The sequence below is a fragment of the Malaclemys terrapin genome, chromosome 1, assembly GCF_027887155.1.
Source record: "Malaclemys terrapin pileata isolate rMalTer1 chromosome 1, rMalTer1.hap1, whole genome shotgun sequence".
NCBI classification, from domain to species: domain Eukaryota; kingdom Metazoa; phylum Chordata; order Testudines; family Emydidae; genus Malaclemys; species Malaclemys terrapin.
The window spans coordinates 93644329-93663760 of NC_071505.1; the positions used below are offsets into that span (position 1 = coordinate 93644329).

A 19432-nucleotide genomic window follows, 5' to 3' on the forward strand; every position below is an offset into this window, starting at 1 on the left:
GTGTGTGTGTGTGTGTGTGTGCGCCACCGTGTGAATTTATGTACACGCTCTTGTCCCCTGTTAAACATGATTTGTTTCTGTCAAGGCTTTGATCGATCAAAATCAAATCCTGCTGTCGATAATCTGTCAGTTTCTCCCTCCAGCCTGAAAAATGTTGTCATGAATAAAAATGTATTGTATGGGGAAGGGGAAAGTCCATGTTGTAGTTCCAGACAACTGAGATCCAAATTTGGACCTGGGGTAAGTGTGGGACTAACTGCTCTTGAAGTTCATTCTTCCCTGTCTGCATCTGGTCCCTGTGGCGCTCTCGCTGTCTCCCCTGCCCAGGAGTCCATTTTAATTTTGTAATGTTTTATTTCTAAGTACTGACTCTACAGTTACACCATTCTGAATAAACAACCAGATGAGAGTTCAATTTCCTGCTACTCATCAAACTTTTTAAATTGATTTTAAAAAACAAAAACAAAAAAAAAACTGGAACTAAATGACTGTCAACTCATGAATCCTTCCAGCTTCATCTGTTAGCCGTGTGAAGACAGCTGCACCTTCAACTTAGAAGCCTATAATTTATTGGGCCATTTTAGTAGCTCGCTCCGACAGCGTCTGTGCGTGGTACCCAGGGAGCGTTAGAACCCACCCCCAAAATCAGGAGAGTCGCAAGTGTTTTTTGGAACCTCCGTAGCGCCCCTCCCTGTGCTTTCTAAGGTAATGGAGTGACACTTGACTCCTTCCTTTTCTAACGTCTGTTTCCTGTGGAAGGCCCAGTGGGGGCTCAGAGATAACTTAGCCCCCCACTGCTGCCTTTCTGCATGTTCTCTATTCTTGTAAACTCAGGGTGTGTGGGGATAAAGATACTAGCCTCCCTCAGTGAAGTCCCTTGATCTACGGATGAAAAGCACTCTCTAGACTTGTGGTGGTGGTGGTGCATCTTGTCTGAATGGCTCAGAGGGCAGTGCCACAGTTTGGATAATCACAATTCCCGTTCTGGGGGGCACTTCCAATTTTCAGACAATTATTTGGATAATAAGACTATATCTGTAAAGTTCACCTCTGCCTTGCTGGTGACAAGGACCAGTCTCTAAAAGCAGCATCAGCAGCAGAAAGCACTGTCACTGCACCTCTGTCCTGATGTGGAGCACCTCCTGCTAGTCCAGTCCTGGGGCCCAGCAACTCTTTTCCCCCTCCCCCCCCTCCCCCCAAATCTGTTTATACTTTATCGCTTGGGTGGAGGATCCTCTTTTTCTACTGTTCGCTTGTAACCTTGTCTTTCAGATTTGCCCACTCCCACCTGCTCATGGGAGGAATTAATCTGACACAAATGGGAATGTCTCACTCGGAGGTTGCAGTTTTTAATGTAACTGAAGTTTAGAGCAGTGTAATAAATGCTAGTAAATTTTACAGATGTTTAATTAAAATTACCTAGATGTCCATAGAATTCACCCACAGTACAAAAGAGCTGAGAGAGCTCTGTGACAGTAAGGAGCTGCAGGCCAGCTGCTGCCTTGAATTGCATACCAATTTGCAATTTAAAATCACAAATAAACACAGCCACAGTATTTGCTTAGGGATCTATCATCCTTGTTAGAGGAATAGGTTAGAAATGGGTTTGTTTGCTCTCACCAGCAATTAAAGCACAGCTAATCAGCTTTGGCTTTTGCCCTTTCGTTTGGTGGAAGGGAACAGCTGGGCTGGGTTTGGTTTTCTGGCTCTCTCTGTTAGTGGAACTTGCGGAAAGTGCTAAAGGTGAAGTGCAAAGAAAGAAATGTTTTCTCTTACTGGTTCTGTACAGATGTAGGATTCCACAGTGGGGTTCTTGTATCCCTCTCTTTGCTGGAAGGACCATGGTCAGATCCTTGGAGGATGAAAATAGTGGTTTGGCCCAAGGCTGCCCCTGGAGTGGAGCTGCCACTCTCCTATCTGAGGGCAGAGCGGATGCTGAGTCTCTGGTTGTAGTGCGAGAGAGCTGTGGTTCGCGTTACAGCCTCATCACAATTTAGGTCCTCCAGCAAACAGGAAGGGAAGACCTGCTATTTCTAACTAAAAATTCATGTGTGCAGGGAAATCAGAGAGGGCAGGGCTGAGTGGTGAGGCAGCCTTAATACAACACTTGGACCACAGCTCAAAGAGCCAGGAAGCGATAGAGAAAAAGAATAAAGGTTAAAAACAATTGAAGGTGGCAGGGGAAGGCTAAGATGGTGAGATAGGCAAATTGTCTCCGATTTGTGTAGTAAAAAAACTCCCACACTCCAAGCTGGGTCTATGCTGGTTATGTACTATGTATGTATCTTGTGAACCTTGTAACCGATACTTGTAATCTCTGATAGCTCAAACCTGACCCCAGATGTATAGTACCTTCCTTCTTAACTTGTGTAAACTTGATTTTAAACATTAGCTTTAATAAGTTTTTAAATTTTATTAGGAACGTAGGGAACACCACATGAGACCAAACCAATGATCTTTCTAGTCCGCTGGCCTGTCTCTAACAATGACAATGCAGACTGCTTCAGAGGAAAATTACTTCCAGTTTCAACACACCTAAAAGGGCAATGTCATATTGCTGAAGTGGAGGAGGTGAGTGTCTTCCTGACATGAGCTGCTCATCAGTGTATGCCATGGAATGGGTGGATTAATAGCCTTTGGCAATGACACATGCCAGGATAGCAATTACAATGCTATTCTTAGTCAAAGAAACAACTAATCCTTGTTAGAATCTTCAATAATTTCATGTGGTGGGGAGTTCCACGGGTTTATTATAGGCTACTAAGAAGTTCCATGAAGTAATTCTATTACTTGATGATATGTGTAAAGAGCATCTGAAGTGTGTGTGTGTGTGTGTGTGTGTTTGCGCGCACACACACACACACACACACACACACACCATTTACATCCTTTATAGAAATTGCATACACAGTCACATCCTTCATGTATGTGTATTTTGATGCCTGTGCTATCCCGGTAATCCAGCAGTAGGTATTCTGCTGGATTATTCTGGAATTAAATCTTTGTCAGATGGGGTGAGGCGGGAAAAGGGAGGATCTATATGCTAAGAGCTTGGGCACGAGGTATTGGAAATCCAGTCTCTTTCTGGAGAATCCCAAAACACTTTACATGCTTTTTAGACATTAAAACACACACATCTCAAAAGAATCCGTCATCTAGGTGATGCTCACTCAGTTGCACATGCTATAACCAATGCTGATTTCAGACCATGGAGCTAAATATTCCCCTCCCAAAATCTGCAGGCCCAGCAGCTTGTGCTCTGCTTGTTCCCTCTGCCTTTGATGCTGTAGTGTTTGGGAGACTGCTGCATTCTTGCTCTGTGTTCAGCATGGCTGAGTTTCTCTTAGGTATTCCTTGTACGTTCCTTCTCTGGTTGGTGAATATGAAAAAATTATAGATAGATATAGGTGTGTGCACTGTCTTCTTAAAGATCAGCTAGTTATATGTGCATGGATTGGGGGGAGTATTTGGTTAGTGGGGAATGTATTGTCTCTTGAGAAACCGCTGTTTTTTATATATATGTACAGAGTTGGTGTATCTCAAAATATTTTATGTCAAAGGGAGAGAGATGAACAGAAATAGGCAAGGGACCAAACTTTCAGCGAGTGGAGGATGGTGGATATATCTGGACAAGTTTGGATAAAATAGCTCTAGAGGTATTTTGTGTATTGTAGTCTTGGGAAGGGTATGCTATCCTTTTAAGAAGCAGCTGTTTACTGCTGAATGGATTATGAAGGGTACCTTTTAAAATAGGAAGTGGTGAACTGTCTCTTTAAGTAGTGGCTGCCTGCTTTTGCAGGGAGAGAGGTACCAAGGTGTAGTCAAATAATAGCTGGGTTGATTCTGGAGAGAGAGGGTGTATTGGGGTAACTTCCTTTTATAGTGAAGCCACTGGTGACATCTGGATGCAGGGGGTAATTAGGGGGATGTCCCTCTTAAGCAGCAATGGCGGTCATCTGGATGCCCAGGGCATGAGGGGGCACTGCCTCTTTAAAGATAAAACATACAAAAAGTTGGGCTTGTACTTTATGAAATATAGAAATTAGAAGGTTTTTAATTTATCAATTGCTTGTTTTATATTAGAAATTCAGGTCCTGGTTAGGCTGGACGATTAACTTGACAGAAGTACTGCAATGATATCTTAAGAGTTAAAACAGCTATGATGAGAGATAGGGAACCTTAGTCAGACTGCTTGAAATTCTTGGCATTTTTGTATTAACATGCATCTAAATTAGGGCTGTCAAGCGATTTTTAAAAAATTAATCTCGATTAATCGCGCTGTTAATAATAGAATACTGTTTGTTTAAATATTTTGGATGTTTTTTACATTTTTCAAATGTATTGATTTCAGTTACAACACAGAATACAAAGTGTACAGTGCTCACTTTGTTTATTTTTATTACAAATATTTGCACTGTAAAAAACCCAAAAGAAATAGTATTTTTCAATTCACCTAATACAAGCACTGTAGGGCAATCTCTGTCATGAAAGTTGAATTTACAAATGTAGAATTATGTACAAAAAGTAACTGCACTCAAAACCAAAACAATGTAAAACTTTAGAGCCTACAAGTCCACTCAGTCCTACTTCTTGTTCAGCCAATCGCTCAGACAAACAAGTTTGTTTACATTTGCAGGAGATAATGCTGTCCATTTCTTGTTTACAATGTCACCTGAAAGTGAGAACAGGCATTCGCATGGCACTTTTGTAGCTGGCATTTCAAGGTATTTATGTGCCAGATATGCTAAACATTCGTATGCCCCTTCATGCTTCAGCCACCATTCCAGAGGACATGCTTCCATGCTGATGATACTTGTTTAAAAAAAAATAATGCATGAATTAATTTTGTGACTGAACATCTTGGGAGAGAATTGTATGTCTCCTGCTCTGTTTTAGCCACATTCTACCACATATTTAACATTCTAGCAATCTCAGATGATGACCCAGCACATGTTGTTGTTCGTTTTAAGAACACTTTCACTGCAGATTTGACAAAACACAAAGAGGGTACCAATATGAGAGATCTTAAAAATAGCTACAGCAGTCCACCCAAGATTTAAGAATCTGAAGTGCCATCCAAAATCTGAGAGGGACGAGGTATGGAGCATGCTTTCAGAAGTCTTAACAGAACGACACTCAGATCTGGAAACTACAGAACCCAGACCACCAAAAAACTAAACCAACCTTCTGCTGGTGGCATCTGACTCAGATGATGAAAATGAACATGCATCGGTCTGCACTGCTTTGGACTGTTATCAGCATTGACACGTCCTCTGGAACGGTGATTGAAGCATGAAGGGACACGTGACTCTTAGCGCATTTGGCATGTAAATACCTTGCAATGCCAGGTACAACAGTGCCATGTGAACACCTGTTCTCATTTTCACATTGTAAATAATAAGTAGGCAGCAGTATCTGTTGATGGAGGCAGCCAATGGGTAGCAGCAAAAAAAGGCAAGGTATGGTAAATGGATTCTCAGTTCTAATGTTTCCTCTCTCTGCATCCTGTGCAGTTTGACATGCAATGGCTGAGGAAGGCCTCTTTGCCTTTACGTGTGGAGCATTACCAGGAGATCTCAGTAATGTTTTTTTGGAAACTCATTTAATGGTAGTAACTAACAGTGTGAGGGAAGGAAGCTGTCAAAGGTTCAGCCCCTCTGGGATGGAGTGAGGGGTCCTACGGCACATTTGGGGGGGAATGTCCACAGGTGCTCCAGGAAAAAACAGCCCAGCCCACCTCCTACACTCATTTTCCTAAATGTGAGCCAATTCACCCCTATATTCACACTCTCTATATACCATTGTAATTGTTGTAGAAAATATGCTGTGAGGTATCATCTGAAGACTAATAACTTGCTGGTTAATAATATCCTGGTGAAATGTATGTGGCAGCACTATATGTAAAGTTATGGATATAAACACACTTCAGTCATGATTTCAGTTTACCAGACAAGTCTGGGGAGGGGGTAAACCTGTTTTGCAGAGACAAATGACAAGCTGGTGCCTCTAGCCAGCTGTCATCGAAGCTGATGTGCAATCACCTATCAAATGGTCAGTCGTTGGCAAGGAAGGGGGGCAGCAACAAACAGATCAGCATCTTCGCAAACAGCAGCATGGAATCTCTTTCATTGCCTGACTCCTGGTCTCTAGCCCCATAGCAGGAATGAACTTTATCTAGGGGTAACCCTCAGAAAAATGCATTTCAAAGAGTGACTCATTCGAAGTTAAATGGGGGGTAAACCTCCCCCAGTTATGTCTCCCTAGCCATATCTCTTTCCTTTACCTAAGAAGAATATGGACTATGGGAGCTGAAACTTGGTCAGTAATATTGCTGGAAATCTGTGGTAGAAATTTTATCTTGAAAAAGTCTTGTTTATTTTTAGCACTTAACTCTCTCTTTTTCTCTTGTAACGATTTCTGACTCTTAATTCCTTATTTTTTTACTCACTTAAAATCTGTTTCTTTGTAGATAAATATACGTGTTTTAGTCTTTAATCAAAGTTACCCATACTGTTCACAACACTGGATTAACTCCATTGGGGTAACAGACCTAATATATCCAGACTGTCCAGGAGAGGGCTGGGGAAAATCCAGTAGTGGGAGTACGTTGAAATAATCCTGCGAGTAGTAACCAAGGTGGCTGGTAACCAGTATGTGACTGGTGGTTTGCAGATAGGCTGTTGGGATCAGGGCTGCTGGACCTAGGGTGACCAGGTGTCTGGTTTTGGTCTGGAACACCCAGTTGAAAAGGAATCCTGACTGCTCTGGTCAGCACCACTGACCGGGCCATTGAATGTCCAGTTCGCAGCGCCACAGCGGGACTGGCAGGCTCCCTACTAGCGCCATGCCATGGCTCCCAGGTCCAGAAGCAGCCGGCATGTCTGGCTCCTAGCCTTAGGGGCTGCCAGGGGGGCCGCATGCTGCCTTGCCTTCAGGCGCTGCTCCCATTGTCTGGGTCAGGGCAGGGGAGGAACTAGCACCACTCGGGAGCACTCAGCAGGTGGCTATTGAGAGGTCACGTGGCACGTGCATCTCTCACTGCTGCCCGGCCTTCTTCTCCTCGTGCTCCTCGTGTGGCTGGGCTCGAGCTGCAGGGCGCGCCCTGCTGTGAACCACGGTCTGTTGCCCCATTGCCGGCACCCAGGAGTTGGAGGTATGTGTATCCCCGTCTCTAAGTGCTGGGAATGGGGCTGCACCCCCATCCCCCTCACTGCATCCATCCCCCTCACTGCATCCCTCCCTGTCCCAACCCCCTGTCATTGCATCCCTCCCCATCCCAACCCCCCAGCTCCTCCATTCCTCTCAGTGCATCCCTTGCTGTCCCACCCCCTGCCCTCTCCATCCCCCATCACTGCATCCATCCCATCCTGCCCCCCACACCGACACATCCCAGCCCTGTACCCCTTACAGCACTCTCCCTCATACCTCTGCACCCATCCCCTCCAGCCCACCCCTCCTCCCTTCCTGGCTGGGTGATGTAGGCAACCCCTGGAAAAGTGTATGAAAAAGTCTCTGTGCAGGCAAGTGTGTGCATACATGTATTGTATGTGTGTAAGAGACAGGGCCATCCTTAGGCATATGCAGCTGCATAGGGCACCATGAAACTTGGGGCACCAAATTTCATGGTGCCCTAGGCAGCTGTGTGCTGCATACGCGGCAGCACCAGCCCTGGTGACCAGCCCTATCCCTCCGCCGCCCCTCCCGCCCCCCCCCCCCGCAAGGTCAAGGGCCATCCCTAGGGGGTGTGGGTCCCTGGACAACTCCCTCTGCTCTGCCTCTTACCCTTCCCACCTGCTCCGCCCCTGACCCGCCCCCATTCTGCCTCTTCCCCAGCGACCCCACACTCACCGGCAGGGGCGGGAAGTGGAGCAACCCGGCCTCAGCCCGCTCTACTCCGCCGGCTCCCAGCAGCAGCTCTCCACTTCCCCCCACCGGTGAGCAAGGGGAAAGGATCGCCCCCTGCACTCACTGGTGGCAGGAAGCAGAGAGCCGTGGCCCCAGTCCGCTCCGCTTCCCTTGCCCCAGCCATGTCACTTGGGTTAGGGAAAGGAACGCTCCCGGCTCTCCCTGGCACCAGGAAGCGGAGTGCCACAGCTGGGAGCTGACGGAGTAGAGTGGGCTGGGGCCGGGCTGCTCCACTTCCTGCCATTGCTGGTGAGTATGGGGGATTCCTTCCCCCAAGTCCCCTCCCCAGAGCGACACAGCTGGGGCTGGGGTGAGGGAAGCGGAGCAGGCTGCTCCTGGATCCCCTCTAATCCTCTGGGCCTGTGGGGCCCCCAAATGTTGCCCCCCATAGCTCCTGTCTCCCCGACTGTGCGGGGTAGGGTGACCAGATGTCCCGATTTTATAGGGACAGTCCCGATTTTTGGGTCTTTTTCTTATATAGGTTCCTATTACCCCCCCACCCCCGTCCTGATTTTTCACATTTGCTGTCTGGTCATCCTAGTGCGGGGAGAGGGGGCCTGGGGCCCCCTGCAGCCTCCCCAAATGGCTAGGGACAGCCCTGATAAAAGACTGTCTCTCTTTGTGTAGGGAGGTGTATGTGTGTATACCTCTGTGAATAAAATTTGCAGCTTAACTCTGACATTTATTCCTTTTGCTGGCTTGCACACACAAAAATTTATGACATAAAATGTGTGTATTCATTTCATAACAAGTTTTTAAAAGAGAAGGGAATGCTAAAAGAAATGTATTATTTCTTAAAAAGTGAATGTTGCTGACTAGTAATTGCAGAAGAGCCAATGTAGCCTACATTTCTCCCCACCTTTGTCTAGTCACATTATAAACTCTTTGTTGTAAACTCTCTCTCTTGATGTGGAGCCCTGATCGTAGTTGGGGTCTCTAGGCACTAAACAACAACTGTAATAATAAATAATGTGGAAGTATGTGTGTTAGTGCATGCTTAGATGCATACACACGAATACGTGTGTATGCATCTATCAGCATGTAGGTGGGGGAGTCAGTTTCTACAGATTTATTTTGAGAGGGATGTGGACAAGTGTGTGTTGCTATAGTTGTGCTCTGTGGATTTGTATTTGGGCTTCGGCAGTGGGTCTTTAATAAACCCATTGCAGCTGTGATAATGTGTAGTCCTAATTCCACGTGTACAATTACAATAACTTTAGTGAACAAAAAACATGGAGCTGGTTACAAAAAATGGGAAGAAGGGAAGGAAAGAATCATAAAACCTGTGTGATTTTTTTTTTTTAAATTACTGTTTTTGACTATTTTGCTGACTGCTCTAGCATCCTGTAACAAATAAAACTGGTATCAGAGGGGTAGCCGTGTTAGTCTGGATCTGTAAAAAGCAACAGAGGGTCCTGTGGCACTTTTAAGACTAACAGATGTTACTCTTAGAAATAAAACCTGAACTTAGCATAATACATCTGTCAAAAATAATAATATTCATTGAGGTGAAAATGAGCACGCGAGAGAGGGTGGGAGAAAGCAAGCAACTGAGGGAGGGGGAATGCAGGGGGGCCTCAGTCAGGGGTGGGGCCTCAGGGAGGAGGTGGGGCAGTGGGCAGGGCAAGGTTGTTTGGTTTTCTGGAATTAGAAGGTTGGCAACCCTAGCTGGATCAGCGCTGTGGCTGTTTTGGGAGGCTCAGGGTGTGATCTGCAGCCTGTGAGGAGCCCTGGTGGGAGCTACAGCAGCAAAGCAGTGTGAGGCTCTCCTGGGTGGCAGGGTAAGGGTGACCCGGCCCAGCTGCTCATGGGTCTGGGTTAAACGCTGCACTAAATAAAGAAGCAACAAGGAGTCTGGTGGCACCTTAAAGACTAACAGATTTATTTGGGCATAAGCTTTCGTGAGTAAAAACCTCACTTCTTCCTATGCATCCGAAGAAGTGAGGTTTTTACTCACGAAAGCTTATGCCCAAATAAATCTGTTAGTCTTTAAGGTGCCACCAGACTCCTTGTTGTTTTTGTAGATACAGACTAACACGGCTACCCCCTGATACTTAAATAAAGAAGGTGGATTCCCTCACTCGTCCTGTGAGTGTGAACACAAACCCTTCCTGCCGCTGTTTCACCATCATCAGGGAAGGCAGGGGCCCTATTTATAAGGGACCCTGGCAGAGCATGCCCAACCTAGGGTGACCAGATGTCCCGATTTTGTAGGGACAGTCCTGATTTTTGGGTCTTTTTCTTATATAGACTCCTATTACCCTGCACCCCCATCCCGATTTTTCACATTTGCTGTCTGGTCCCCCTACCCCAACCTCACACAGCTGCTGCTCTCCTGCCAGCTGGGTGTTGCAGCGGGATAGTGCAGGGGAAGGGGGCGCTGCCTCTTTAAGAGCCCCTGGGTGGGGATGTGGGGAAGAGAGCGAGGGAAAGAGGCGCTGCCTCTTTAAGAGCGCGCTGGTTATGTCATCCTTTCGCTCCTCCTCCCGGGCTGGGCGGGACCTCGCGTTCTCTCTGCGCTTGCGCCGCGTTGCCTCCCCGAGAGACCCGGCTCCCACCTTCCCCGGATCGCGGCGCAGGCACAGGCACCGGGCGGCGCCAGGAGCGGCTGGGCAGCCGGGGACCCACCAGGGGCGCGCGGCCGCGGCATGGGCTCGTGAGGGCCCCGCCCCTCCCCTCCCCTGAGCGAGCGGGACAGAGCGGCCCCGGGGGGAGAGGCGGCTCCGGGGAGAGCCCGGCCCCGCCGCACGGTGAGACTGGGCGCTGCGGGCGGGACGCGACGCGGGCAGACACAGAGCGGTGGCGCTGGCTGGCACAGAGCGGTGGCGGTGGCGCTGGCTGGTAGGGCACAGTGGCACTGGCTGGCACAAAGCGGTGGCGCTGGCTGGTAGGGCACAGTGGCGCTGGCTGGCACAGAGCGGTGGCGCTGGCTGGTATGGCACAGTGGCGCTGGCTGGCACAGAGCGGCCTGGTGCTAAGTGGTGCTGGTTGGCACAATATGGCACTGGATAGCACGGTGCTGGGCGCTATGCTGCGGCGTGGTACTGGGCACTGTAGTATAATACTGATTGATGTGGTGCTGGGCTCTGTGGCATGGTACTTATTAGCACGGTGTGGAGTGGTGTTGCGTGGCACAATATGGTGCTGGCTAGTAAGCTGCTGGGGAGTACAGTGTGGTACTGATTGGCACAGTGCAGTGGTGCTGGGTGGCATAGCATGGTGTGGTCTGTATAGTACTGATTGGCATGGTGCTGGGTGGCATGATGTGATGCTGGATAGTATGGTGCAGGATGGCATGGTACAGAACGGTACATGTGAAGTGGTGCTGTGTGGTATGATGTGATGCTGGATACTAAGGTGCTAGGCGGTGTGGTGTGGTGCTGGAGTGTACAGTGTGGTACTGATTGGTATGGCGCAGGGTGCCGAGTTGCAAAATGTGATGCTGGATACTAGGGATGCTGGCTGGCACAGTGTGTGTGTGGTACTGGGTTGGCCCTGAGTGGTAGCGATTGGCTCGTGGGGTGACCCGTGGCATGGTGCAGGGTGACACTGAATTACATAGCATGGTGCTGTGTGGCACAGCTTGGTTCTGAACTGCACTGAGTGGTATATAGAGGTACGGAGCAGTGTGACATGACAATGCTGAGTGGTCTGTGGAAAACGATGTAAACTGTATTATTAGGTATATGTTTGTCTGAGTTGTAGATTTAGGTGTGTATTTAGAACAATAAGGGGGCTGTGTATGTGCAGTGTGTGTGTATGTAGCTTATGTAATGCACACTATACAGTGTGAGATGTGCTTGTGGCATATGGGGGTGATATACAATGTGACAAACACTGAAGAATGTGTTGTATGTGTGCTGTCTGATCTTTAGCATGCAGCAAGAGAAACAGTAGTATGAACCTATGGTAATGGTACTCCTGTTGAAATTAACCAATCTAGTGGAGCACTACTATGTTCTTAGACTTTGGTTTCTATGTAAGATGAAATTCAGTGCTGGCAGATGCAAGGTGATGTACTTGGGAAGGAATAATTTGAAAAACTCATGGGTTAACTGTAACTCGGGAAAAGGAGCTGAGCATTGTGGACAGCTCCATAAAAACTTCTAGTATGCATGAAGCAAAACTGGGTGGGAAGAAGGGGAGCTGGGATAACTAAGGAAAACATTTGAAATGTAGTGCTGGTATAAATCCATATATGTGATCATATGGAATACTAACAAAAGGACACAGTAAAAATAGAGGGGACTCAGAGAGGAGCAATGAAAATGATGTGTGTGGAGCTGGCTGGAAAAATCAAAACACTCTGTGGAGACTGTTCAGTTTCACCAAATTTTCTACCAGTCGGCCTGTCCAGCTACTCTGCAACCCGCCTAGGAGTGTGGGGAGCCTGGGCTTTCCAGGGTCTATTGGAGCTGCTGGAGCTGCCTGCCACGCAGACTGCTACAGGGCTGGGACTTCTTTCCCTTTTGCAGAGAATTTTGAAATTTTTGGTTCCTAATCAGAATGAAACCAAATTTCAAGATACCAGTCCTCTGTGAAATGGAATTACTTTTCTCCACCCAGTTCTACTTTGTTGGTTTAGTAAAGCACTTTACTAGCTATGCTAGTCTTCAACCAATGGCCTTTTGAGTTCTGTGATTGGGGGGTCTTATTCTTCTTTCATTTCATGTCTTCATTTTAAATAGTTTATATTCACACTGATGGATATGGAGATGGGCCCCTTTCTTTACCTGCATGCTCCTCTTAGTAGAGGTGTCTGTTTCTATTCCCCGCAGTTCAAAGGAAGTCACAAAGCTCTTGCTAGTGACAGAAATAGCTGGTAGGATAAATGAATTTTATTTAGCATTTTTATTGGTATTTAGCGCTAGCTTAGTTCAGGATCCCACTGTGCGAGGTGCTGCACAAACACATAGCAAGAGAGAGAGTCCCTGCCCAGAAGAGTATACAGTCTAAATACTCCCTCTAACCAGTCTTGTTTATCCCCATTTTACAGATGGGGAACTAACGTACAGCAGGGTAAGGGCTTGTCTATCTGAACAGTTAGTGCATGGCAAGCTGGGGTGTAAATCTACTTCATGCTGGCCTGCCATGCACTGACTGACTGCATGAACCCTGCTGCTGAACTCTGAAAGTTCTCTACTGCGCTTTGATCTACTCCAGTTTCCATATGCAGCTTGTGAAAATATTTTTTGGCAGAGGCTTCCTGCCTGCACTCACCCACAATAGCAGCTCCTGTCCCGCAGGGCTGGGTCCAGCTCCCCGTTTCAACCCATTGGCTCTCGCTGCTCACAAGTTTTGAAAGAGCCTAACACAGTGTCACTTGACATACAATGGCTTACTGACAATAGGCCTTTTCCGGGTTTTTTTTAAGGAATCTGTTTCACTTAAAGTTAGGACATTTAACTGCTGAATGTGAAGCCGCTGGAATGAGAATCAGTACCTCCAAGTCAGAGGTCTCGATCCTCTCCCGGAAGAAAGTGGACTGTTCTCTCCAGGTGAGTGTTGAGCTGGTGCCCTTAGTGGAATAGTTCAAGTATCTAGAGGTCTTGTTCACGAGGAAGCGGGAGATTGACTGGCGGATTGGTGCAGTGGCAGCAATGATGCAGGCGCTGTACCGATCTGTGGTGGTGAAGTGGGAGCTCTCAGACGAAGCTCTGTGTTTACAGGCCGATCTATGTCCCCATCCTCGCCTATGGTCATGAACTTTTGGTAATGACCAAAAGGATGAGATTGCAGGTACAAACGGTGGAAATGAGGTTTCTCCACAGGGTGGCTGGGCTTATTCTCCGAGACAGGGTGAGGGGCTTGGCTATTCAAGAGAGCCTGGAGTAGAGCCGGGACTCCTCCAGCTTGAGAGGAGCCAGCTGAGGTGGCTCTGGCACCTGATAAGGAGGCTTCCTTTGGAACTCTACCGGGCATGTCCCACTGGGAAAAGGCCCCGAGGCTGACCCAGGACACGCTGAAGGGGTTATATCTCCCGGCTGGCCTGGGAACACTTGGGAATCCCCTAGGAGGAGCTGGAACCTGTTGCGGATGTAAGGGAGGTCTGTTCCTTCCTACTCTCCATGCTGTTGCTGTGACCCTCACCAGGAAAAGTGGTATAAAGAAGACCTTTAAAAAAGTGAAATATGAATGCTGCTTTTCCACTCCCGCCACCCTTCAGCTCTTTTCTGACTGTTCTATGAATGTTCCATATCACTGAGGAACCTGAGGCTATGAAGCACTAGAACTACATATTTCTCTTGTCTGAGGCTTCAAGTTGGTCTGTGCAAGCATGGATTATATAGCATCACCTCACTGAGTAACTGTACTTTGCTGCTATGCTATAGAATGGGGTGGCCAAACTTACTGAGCCTTTGAGCTGCATACAACAGTCTTCAGAAGTTCGAAACCCGAGGTGCATCTGCTGAGGCTCGGAGCTTCAGCCCCATGGGAGGCGCCTGATGGGACTCAGGGCTTCAGCCCTGCTCCTGCTGAAGCCCCAAGCCCTGTGGGGCAGAAGCCCTGAGACCCCCCCCTCCCTGGTGGGCAGAGGCCCCTACCCCAGCATCCTGCTGCAAAGCAGAGGTCCCAAGCTCCCCCTCCCCCATCTGGTAGGTGGAGAATGTGGGGGACATGGGGAGCTCCGTGAGCTGCATTTTAACAGTAAAAGAGTCGCATGTGTCTTGGGAGCCACAGTTTGGCCACCCCTGCTATAGAAGCTTCCTTGTGCATATGAACACCACTGACTACTCTTGTAATGAAGCTTGTGTGCGTAATTGTACATGGAGGTTTAAAAACTAAAGCCTCTTTGCCTTTTGAGGGCTATAGTGACTGCACTCTGATATCAGCCTCTTGAAGGTCTGGGTGTTCTAGGGAGCAGTGTTCGGCTGTCTTGTCCACCCATCAGTTTTACCTTTTCTGTTGACTTTAGGTGCTACATCTCATCTCTTTCTTCTCTCATGACCCCTGTGCTGGAAGAGCAGCTTCCTGCCAAAGCACTTGGGACTTGGTTAAAGTAATCTGAAACTGATTATAGTCATAACATAGTTTAAACAAAATATTTAGCTAAAATAGCCATTAAAACATAACAGCAGTTGTGACTAAAAACCATCACTTAGTAAAGCTTTTCCAGTTATAGTCTAAAAATGGGGAGGGAGAGATTGAGGCCCATATCTAGATGCTGCATGTCCCACCCCCTGAAGGTCATTGCAGCATGAACTCAGTCAGTTTAAGCAATGATAGTGGGACTTCTGAAAAGTGAGCAGTGTTTCAGAACACCCACCAGTATCAGTTGGGATGAGGTTCATGGAGAAGATCTTGTTTGGTCTCTCTGGATGTAAAAACCAACAGGGTGTTTTTGTTTGTTTGCTCTTTGTTATAGTGCAAGTGAAGTGGCTGAGTAGGCAACGGAGCAACCTGTATCCAGGGATGATGCATTGTGCGGACAAGTCCCTGAGAACCTCACTGCAGCTGGGCATGACAATGCCTTTATAACCCCTGAGGTGCATAATTTACAGTAAACTTGAAAGGGGGAATAACTAACACATTCTGCCTGCAGCATCAAATGTTCTTTAAGCCACACAATAGGTGGTGCTGGATTTTTATTCTCCCTTCCTCTCCCCATCCTCCCACTCAAGGTTGTCACTGAGCAGTGACAGCAGCAATATGTGAGGGATCAGGAGTGTGGTATGTAAGACATGGAAGGTAGTTGTCCCACTCTGCTTGGCACTGGTGAGGCCTCAGTGGAGTACTGTGTCCAGTTCTGAACGCCACACTTTAGGAAAGATGTGAGCAAATTGCAGAGAATTCAGAGGAGAGCAACAAAAATAATAAAAGGTTTAGAAAACCTGATCTATGAAGAAAGGTTAGAAAAACTGGACACATTCAGTCTTGAAAAGAAGGCTGAGGGAGGGGGGGAACCTGATAAGTCTTCAAATATGTTAAAAGCTGTTATAAAAAGGACAGGATAAGTTGTTCTTCATATCCACAGAAGGTATTACTAGAAACAGTTGGCTTAATGTTCATCAGAGTGGATAAATATCAATCTTTTTATTTAAATCAGATTTTTTTATTGTTTAAATTATAATGTTTTCTGTTTTAAAAGTAGACCTGTTTAAAATGAATAAAAATGAGGAGGGAGGGAATGAGATCTCTTAGTTTTAAAAGTTTGAAGGATAGCCTAAGTAATTTAGGAGACTGTCTCATTTTCAAGAGACATAGGCAAGTAGAAACTTAAACTCCAGTCAGTTTCTATGAAAATTCTTCCATGATGACCTGGAATAATCAGTTTAATTCACGGACTACAGTTAATCCCTCTGTTCCTTTAATAAATCATTTATTGGTAAATGTGGAACATGTTTTGATAAGAGAAGTGTATGTATCTAAAACATTTAAGGTTGTTTCATTTAATAAAAATAAACAAATTAAATACTGTAACATATAATACTTAATTAAATTCCAGTTACCTTCCTAATGCAGCTTGACACAAATCATGAGCAAAAGTTATCTAGTAAATAAGCAATGTATCATTCACTATTTTCTAACATACTAAAATGTACCATTAATAAGAATCTGAAAATATTAAAACTACACATTTATTTAAGCAATTATATATAGTTAACCCTTCGAGATAGCAAACAGATCTACAAAATCTAGTTAAAAGGCTCTATTTAGTGTAAATCAAATGTTTTAATGGTTATATCAACCAATGAAATGCACCTTTCTTAGAAAATGAGTACAAATGGAAAAGTTTATTAAAATTTATTTTAACTTGAGGCTTGCCTCTTGGTGATTTAAATCAGTCCACCCTGGCAATAAGGGAGAGGTAGGTTAAATATTAGGAAAAACTTTCCAACTATAAGGATAGGCAAGTACTGGAAGAGGTTACCAAGGGAGGTTGTGGAATCTTCGTCACTGGAGGTTTTTAAGAACAGGTTAGACAAACACCTGTAAGGGATGGTCTAGGTTTACTTGGTCCTGCCTCAGCATGTGGGGGTGAGACGGGGGAAGGTGGAATAGATGACCTCTCAGGGTCCCTTTCTATGATCAGCCAGTAGGAACTGCTGTATAATAGAGGGTGACCAAGAGCAGGGAGTGATGCGGTCATTGTCTCGCCTTCCTGATTCCAAGCTAGAGACTCGCCTCCTCCTGGGATGTTGTGGTTATAGCATCCCCACCTGGATTTGGTGGCAAAGGGCAGTCTCCACAGTTTAGAAATGAATGAATAATTACAGTGTGTTGTCTAGAGTTGCAGTAAAGCCTTAAGAAGGAGAAGGGGCTGACCAACATCCTAAGGATTGACGCTCCCCACGCCACTTGTGGGGTTTTAAAAACATGAAATTAGCACTATTGGAAGCTGCTGAGTTGATTGCTCAAGAGTCGACAGTAGCAGTTGTCTGTTTATCCACAGCACGGGCAGCAGTAATGTAAGCTGCGCCCATGTTGCCCCCAGCCAGTGTACCTCAAGTGGCTCTGGATGAACCATCTCCTATGACAGATGAGGCAGGTGTTTCTGACTCTGTGGCTCATCCAGTCCTTGTTGACTCTATATACCTTTGTCAACAAGGGTATTAGTTAATGCTAATTGTGAGAGTTGTTTAGACTTGTGGCCACCTGCCCTGCTACATTCGCTCAGACTATAAATGGCAATAACTTTATATGGAATTTTAGGCTGAAATTTTCAAGTGTGACTACCTAAAGTTAGTCACTTTAAATTCCTGTTTAGGTGCATACATCAAAGAGAGTCTGAGCAGGCACCCATGTTTGAAAATGTTGGACTTATATTTTTTTAAATGTCTCCCACTCTCCCCCCCCCCCCCCCCCCTTCCCAGTATATAGTTTCTGAGGCTAGCAAATGGATTATTATTGCTTAAGTCTGGCATAGTGGGGGATGTAGAATTGCTTTGGAATATATCACTATATCTATTGGTGACTGTCAGCTTGAAAAACAATATCTTTGACTTTTTCACAGATCTGCAACCTCTCTAGTCTGCCGTGCTGTGGCTGGCAGGAAAGATTAAATTGCTTCTAGCCACTCAGACAGCGCAAGTTGCCCTGGGAAGGAGGGGTTGGGCCTAGGACTTTTTGTTGAATGTTTGGCTGAGATTGGCCCACTGGTGCTGTCTTTTTCTGTTATCCTTGTTGAGATATGAGAATAGTTTCTACCTTCAAGAGTTGCTTTCTGTTTTTGAATGTCTAAACTTAAGTATTTAAAGGATGACATCCTACAGTGATGGGTCACTGGCTTATCTTTTAACTAGCTAAAGTGTGACACAGACACATCTAGCCTTGTTCATCTCTAAGGGGAAAGATCTCCCCGTCCAAGAGCCCAGGGAGTCCTGATTTTGCTATTAGAAACTAACATCTATTATAATACAGCTTGATCTTTTTCATTGTTCTTGATCAAGTGAGGGAGAGACGGAGGAGGGGGGGGAACAGGACTGAAGAAATTGATGGAGCCCAGTGTTCCCAGGAATTACCAAGGGCATGTACTCTGAGCCCTATTGTCCTAAAGTCCTCAAGAACAACCACCTCAAATGCTGTATTAAAAATAACAAGAACAAGATAATTTTATGATCAGTAATAACGTTTGTAGCTGTGTGGGCTAAGAAAAGGGCATTTGAATTTATTTGTAGGGATGTTTATAGCACATATCACTGTAGTATCTGAGCACCTTTGCATCAGGGAATCTCATGCCACAGAAGTCAGACGGGGTGTTCCTGCCCCTGCTCTCCTCCATGTACATCGCTACACAGTTGGCTAGGTGCATAATGAGGTGTCTAGCTTGTTCTGAGGCATCGGAAGCTGTTTGATAAAATGATGGCTGGATCTCCTACGGCAGATCCAGTGTGGCAATTGGAGTAAACGCCTGCTCCAGTATGAAAAAGTTACTGCCTTGTGCAACTTGATGTGTGGCTGCCACTAGTTGCATGCTACTGAACGTTTTCACTTTTGCTAGCGTACTGGCTTGTTTAAATGCTGTTGACCGTTTTATTCAACCCTCTGCACAGTCCCTTCTTGCTTCTCAGAAATGAATGGGAGCAATGTGGAAGGGGATATGATGCAGGTGAAAGGGAATCTGGATTAAGTTCCTGTCACATCTCTTGTTTGTGAGAATTTGGAAAATTGAACAGAAACCTCCTGTCATGTTTTGTAAATATTCATTTCAAACACCACCCTCTTGAATTCAGTCTTCCCACTTGCTATCATGGAACCTCTACTTTGTTGTCTCCTTGTGGGGGGGAGGACAGGACTGGAGTGCATATGTGGGTTGGGTCTGGGAGGATATCCCCACCACACAAATGTGGTTTTTATCCCGTTTGAAAAGAGGGACTGGAAGGCTGTGGGGCTATCCCCTCCTCCTCCTCTTCCTCTCGTTTCCTGTCTCCTTCCAAAAAAGGGATTGGTTGTGGGATGCTGACCTATTATAATGTGGGTCAGTCCACTTTATTAAAAAAAAAAAAAAAAGGCAGGGAGAGAGACAACAGAAATTAATAGAGCAGAAAAAACTCTGTGGGAGGATGAGAGTGCGGCTTCGGGTAAA

The 19432-nt window shown here is 46.1% G+C and overlaps 1 protein-coding gene across 3 annotated transcripts in view; it reads left to right on the forward strand.

Moving 5' to 3' along the window:
* Positions 1 to 8073: 8073 nt before the first annotated feature.
* TMEM184B (transmembrane protein 184B) overlaps positions 8074 to 19432 on the forward strand; it is a 41444-nt gene continuing 30085 nt past the window's right edge. Inside the window, exon 1 of one of the 3 annotated variants that reach the window (XM_054031610.1) lies at positions 8074 to 8154. The gene's annotated coding sequence lies outside the window, so the exon portion shown is untranslated. Of the gene's footprint in view, positions 8155 to 9607; positions 9664 to 10483; positions 10656 to 19432 lie in introns of those variants that run through there. The other 2 variants (XM_054031618.1, XM_054031603.1) reach the window with 2 other exon arrangements.